The 6,281-nt window shown below is 47.5% G+C and overlaps 1 long non-coding RNA gene across 1 annotated transcript; it reads left to right on the plus strand.

Moving 5' to 3' along the window:
• Positions 1 to 1,243: 1,243 nt before the first annotated feature.
• Positions 1,244 to 5,116, plus strand: LOC144578923 (uncharacterized). The gene is made up of 2 exons (XR_013525486.1): positions 1,244 to 1,368; positions 1,707 to 5,116. It is a non-coding gene; the product is annotated as an uncharacterized LOC144578923 (long non-coding RNA).
• Positions 5,117 to 6,281: the final 1,165 nt, after the last annotated feature.

Genomic DNA, 6,281 nt, shown 5'->3' on the forward strand with positions numbered 1-6,281 from the left:
CCCCCTGGCCTCCTTGATGGCCTCCCACACATTATTGTGAATTTTGTGTTTGTTACTCCCTGTGCACATGTATCCTAAATATTATTTTGCTCGGTTGACATTTGCATTTGCTGTTTTAAGCTTCATAAATCACAGGCAACAAGTCTGCCTGTCCTTTGTTCCAGAAGGAGACATGGTCTTTGCCGTAGCGGACAGCACACACACCTGACTTGCTCTGGAAGGAGATGCTCTCTATTTACCACTGGTTTTCACCAGACAGACATCCTTGAAAAGATACCCTGGAACTAAGGGCTCCTTCTCAAGCTGTGCAGAAACGTGAGCAGCTCATGGGTCAGTGTCTCCCAACAGGAATTCATCAGTGAGCTATACAGGCTTGATCTCTTCTGCTCTCTGCAAGCTGACATTTTAGTTGGAGATACAGGACTTTGCATAAACAAACTCAACAGATTGTCTTTGGTGCACTGAAGGAGAACACAAGCATTAAGGTGAGACTAACCCAGGAAGACGCTACTAAGATGGGATGGTCGAGTGAGGCCTCTCTCAGGGGAGAGGCAAGCAAAGGGTACCATGTGATGATGATCCCGTCAGGGTCACTGCCTGAGACACTGATCACACCTGTGGGAGTCTGTCCTGCAAACTCTGACTCCAGGACAGATGAATAAATGCACTTACACACAAAGTCCAGTGAACGAGTGGGTTAGGGAGGTCATCCGCTGCTCTCAGAGGGCAATTGCAGCTACCCAGCCCCTCAATAGCTGTCCTTCCTTGCATTTATTCAGTATCAATTTAATAACAGAGGTTCTAATTCAACACACTTGTGGATCATTAACAGGGTTAAAAGAGTGGTTTTAGGAATGATGAAACGTTTGGTTCTGGGACCCAGAGCCAACACCATAAACAAGTAATCCCCCTCCTGCTGGTCAACCTCCCCCTGAGAGGACCACTCGGCACCAAGTTTATGTGAGTAAACAAGCTAGTTAGAGCAGAGACAAAGGACTGTGGGGTACACTGACTTAAATGGGGAAGCTTCTATTATCCTTAATCTTCACCTTATGACCTAATGCTCTAAGGTAAGAACTGGCTGCATTCAGCCTGTTCCATTATTACAAGTTGATGAAAACCTTTCAGCCTTCTAAAAGGTTTGAGACTGTATCTTATAACTTTCGGTAATATTTCCCTTAATATTTTGCCACCCACTCTGAGTGAATCCCAGCAGTACCGCTGGTGGAAGCACGCTGCAGGCAGTAGGAGCTGCCTGCATGGCTGTTCAGAGGCACAGAGAGCGTGGTGCGTGTGGGAGCTGAGAGGCCAGCGGGTCCAGAAAGCAGCGAGCTGGGGAAAAAAGAGGCTTGAGGCCTTGCAGCCATGGTGAGCAGTCTGGGTTTTGTTGTGAGTGGGTATGGAAGGGTTTTGCACAGGGGAGTGATTTGCATTTTTGCCAGGTTCATTTTGCTGCCCACGCAGAAGGGATTGGAGGGGCTTTTGAAATCATTGACAAGTCTCTGCCATTTCTAATTGAATTTTTTATCTATTCATTCAATCTCACATCAGATGGGCTTTGACTTCCATTTTTTCTCAGAATTAAAACTGACTTTTAAGTGTTATCGCGGGTCTGTCTGTAGCTTCTAATAGAAGCACGTCGCTTTTACTTATCTCCCTCTGCTCTCTTCTTGGGCACTTATGTGAACTCCTTCTGGCTGGTTCAGAGAGGTGCCAAGACCCCAGCCAAGGTGGGGCTGCAGATTCCTTCAGGATGGAAAGGAAAGGGAAGGAAGTGGCAGCTGAGCAATTTGGACTTCACCATGGTTTGCAAGTCGTCACCCAAGGGAACTGGAGATGGCATTCAGCTTGAAAGTTGTGTCAAGCAGGCAGCCTCTGGGGAAAGCAGCCAATGATCTCATGCTTTGAAATCAAGCAGACTGAACTCAGTGTGTCTGGACCCTACACGTTTCCTCTGAGGGCTTGATTTGCATTGATTTGCATCAGACCTGTAGGCTTTGTGGCGGATGAAGGTGAACAGGCCATTATGGGGCCAGTCTCAAGCTGGGGACTTCTTGGAGGGCTCCCATTGAACTAAAAATATGTACAGATTTCCACACTTTGAGCCATAGCACGTCCACGTTTTGTTTTAATATCCGCATGCTTTAAGCTGTGTCTCTGGAGTACAGCTGGTCCTGTTGGCCTTTGGCTTCGTGTACGTGGACTCGGAGGCATGTATGCCCCGGCCTGAACTTCCATCAGTTCTCGGCTTAACCTCACATCCTCCTTGAAGCCTTTGCTTCGCCCCACCCCACTCCTGCCCCTCATGAGTTCCTGTGATGTCCTGCACTTCTCCTTCCTGAGACGACATAGTCATGCTGGTCTATCTTCTATTTTATTTGATTATTGTTTTCAGGGATTGGCGGTAGGTAGAAATTGTGCTGATGGAATGTCTGTTTTTCTCTGCAGGAAAAGCTCCAGGAGGGTGGGCGGTTTGTTCAACTTGATCATGCTCTGAAGGTTCCCTTTCCTAAAACAGAAGCATCGACCTGTTGATGTTATCTTTGTTTATTGTCTTAGGGCCTGGTCTGTCTCATTGATCTTCAGACCCCAGCGGAGAATCATCACCTCATGACCTTGGGAGAGAGGGCACAGGTGTCGTGAAAGGGGCAGGTGACAGTGACAGACTCACGTGCATGTATGTAGGTCTCAGCTCCCCCCTCACAATGTGGGGACCTTGGCCAAGTCTCTTGGAGCCTTCGTTTATGTGTAAAAAAAAAATAAAGATAGTCTAATGATGCTTTGGGGATCTCTGTGGGAGTCAGGCGAGTTAGTAATTGTAAAGTGTGTGCTTGGTTTTGCAGTCTTGCAGCAGCCGATGTCCCCTTCTCCCGTCTTACGGTTTGTGGGCTCCTTGTTTGGGGGGCGTTACGATGACGCTTCTGTCCTCATCCTGCAGAGAGGCTTCACCTGCCAGAATCCAATTTCTTCATCCCCAGGGACCTCACAATTGGCCACTGTCTCTCAGCCCATATTTTCCCCTAAGGGGGCCAATTTTCATATCCTTCAAAGACGTGGAAATTATCTCCCTACGATTTGGGGGACCCCTACATGAAGTCTTGTGTCGTCACAACCTAAGGGGAGTATTTTCCCTGTGGGAGGTGCCCTAGCAGCTGTCTTGAAGATAGTACTGAGTGGGCCCAGTGCAGTGGCTCATGCCTGTAATCCCAGGACTTTGGGAAGCCAAGGAGGGCAGATCCATTGAGGTCAGGAGTTTGAGACCAGCCTGGCCAACATGACAAAACCCTATCTCTACTAAAAATACAAAAATCAGCTGGGCATGGTGGTGCAGGCCTGTAGTGCCAGCAGTTTATGAGGCTGAGGCAGGAGAATCTCTTAAACCTGGTGGGGCAAAGGTTGCAGTGAGATCACACCATTGCACTTCAGCCTGGGAGAGAGTAAGACTCTGTCTTAAAAAGGAAGGGGAGGGGAGGGGAGGGGAGCAAAGGGGAGGAAAGAAAAGAAAAAAAGGAAAATAGCACTGAGGTGTAAGGAGTGACTGGCTTCAGTTTCTATTTGTTTAGTATTTTGGCTCAGGAGGCACATGCTGGTGAGTCTAGTGCTCTCAGTCACTCTGTGAGCCTGGGGTCAAAATTATCTTCATTTTACAAATGAGAACACAGGTTGCCCTTGTCCTTTCCAGGGGCCAGAAATCGATAGAGCCAGGTCCTCCGCCCCCAAAGCCCTGGCTCTGTGCTACACACATGGTTGATCGTGAAGCATTGGCCTGATGGACCTGGGGCTTGAAGAGGTGAACTGGCCTCATTCCCAAGTTCATCTGATTGAGGCACAAAAAGCATCCATAGTTTCATTCTGGACTTTTGATGCCCTCTGCGTGGGTGGCTCCTATTTCTGAAAAGCCCAGTGCTCAGGGCTGTCCCATGAACTCAGAAGGCTCCTATTGTCTTTGGGAAAGTGAGGTAGGGACGGAGTGAACTGGAGTCCTTTGCCACACTTTTCCTCATATGTTGCAGCTTCTCTGCCATCCAGGCCACTCTATGCACAATTTTTTTCTTCTTGGCTGAAGATGCTAGAAGATTATATCAGCCAGTGTTCTCTAAAGAAACAGCTAACAAAAGATACTTATCTGTCTCTCCCTTTCTCTCTCTCATCTGTCCATCTATCATCAGTCTAGCGATCTATCTGTCATCCATCTCTCTACCTACCTACTATCTACCTGACTACATTTATTTTAAGGAGTTGGCTCCCACTGTGTGGGTGCTAGCCAGTCTGAAGCTGCAGGGGAGATTGACAGGCTGCAAATTCAGGTGAGTTGATGTTGCAGTCTTGAGTGTGAATTCTGCAAAACAGGCTGGCAACTCGGGTGAGGTTTCTAGGCTGCAACCTTCAGGAGAATTTCTTCCTCTCTGGGAAGGAAATTGGTCTTTGCTCTTAAGGTCTTCAACTGATTGGATGAGGCCCACCCACATTATGACAGATAGTCTGCTTCACGGGACGTTTGCCGATTTAAATGTAATCATATCTAAGAAATAACCTCATGGCAACATCTAGACCGGTGTCTGGCCAAACAGCTGGGCACCGGGGCCCAGCAAGCCTGACATGTCAAAGTAACCATCTCACGGTGAATGTGGGACTCAGCCACCCCAGTATCTGCGGCCACTGCCCATGTGGGTTCTCCTTTCTCCCTGCCACCTGCTGAAAAATTCACTAATGTTTGGATGACTCTTAACTTTCCTTTGTCATTCCAGAATAATTCTGGGCACTGTCTCAGGCTTCCATGCTCTTCTTGCCACCTCCACTTGCCCACCTGTCACCTAAGAGGCTAAGGCTGCTCTAAGTTGGACCGAGTATTTGAAGATGAATCCCTCTCTTGGCTACACCTGTTCAAACTTTCTCCATGGACTTTTTTTAGAAAGCCGGAACCAAGAAAATCACCTTCACAAAACTTGTCCAAATGCCAAGAAGGCAAGGGAAATTTAGTATTGATTCGAAGTTTACGATTATGGCTAATGTATTCATGGTAGATGACATTTATGACACAGCAAAATTGTACATTCATGTATTCATGAGCATATAATGGAACCTCTGTTAATTAGCACATATAGTGTATTTATTCCAAGTTTTGTGTAGATTTTTCTGGTGAGTAATTTAAGAACTGTTTTATTGATGGTGATATGGTTTGGATTTGTGTCCCCGCCCAGATCTCCTGTTGAGTGGGAGAAGGGGCCTGGTGTTGTTACCACATGGAAGGTCTTGAGTGTGAGTTATGCAAGTTCTTGGTGTGTTGAATGAAGAATTGAACAAAACACACAAAGTAACAAAAGAATGAAGCAACAAAATCACAGATTTATTGAAGTGAAAGTGCCCTCCCTAGAGTGGGAACATGCTGGAACAAGCAGCTCCAGAGCCCCCAGTTGCGGTGTTCTTTAGGATTTGCATTAGGCTAAAAGAATCTGGTAACACTTTGACGTGCCCTTGAGAGGCCCCAGCTGGTTACACCCTATGAAGGATTGGCCCGTGACCAATCAGAGGCTGAAGTGGAGACCAGGTCTGTGGTCAATCAGAGGCTGAAGTGGAAACTTCTGTCTTGTTATCACAGGAGCCAGGAAGCGGCCTGTGTGCAGCTCACCCTTGCCTGGAACTGGCTGCACCTGCTGTTCTTCCACGTGTGCGTTAACCCTTGGTTACCCTAATTCCCTATTCTCCTGCCTCAGTGGGAGGTGATGGGATGGTAGGAGCAGAGCTTCCTCTTGCTGTTCATGCAATAGTGAGTGAGTTCTCGTGAGATCTGGGTATTTAGCCGTAGGAAATACCTCTCTCTACGCCTCCCGCTTCCCTCCTGCTGCCGTAGGAAGATGTGCTTGCTTCTCCGTTGCCTTCGGCCATGACTGTGAGTTTCCTGAGGCCTCCTGTTTATGCTTCCTGTTAAGCCTGCAGAACTGTGAGTCAATTAAACCTCTTTTCTTTATCAATTACCCAGTCTCAGGTAGCTGTTTACAGCAGTGTGAAAATGGACTAATACAGATGGGATGTCTTCACTTTCAGTATATTTACGGTGCTGAATCAATTTCCAGTTACAATGTTATTTCCACGAGGGAAGGACAGGCTGTTTTATGACGTGCTTTATGAAATAGTTTTTCCAGAGTTCATCTTGGCCAGTGTGACAGTGACTAGTGGCCTTTGACCCCTGACCTTTTCCCTCCCCTCCTCCTCCTTCTGCTCCGCTATGCCCCAGTGTTGCTAGAGGGTGGCACCCAGTTACCTCTGGTGCTGAGAGGGAA

The sequence above is a fragment of the Callithrix jacchus genome, chromosome 13 (assembly GCF_049354715.1).
Source record: "Callithrix jacchus isolate 240 chromosome 13, calJac240_pri, whole genome shotgun sequence".
NCBI lineage: Eukaryota > Metazoa > Chordata > Mammalia > Primates > Cebidae > Callithrix > Callithrix jacchus.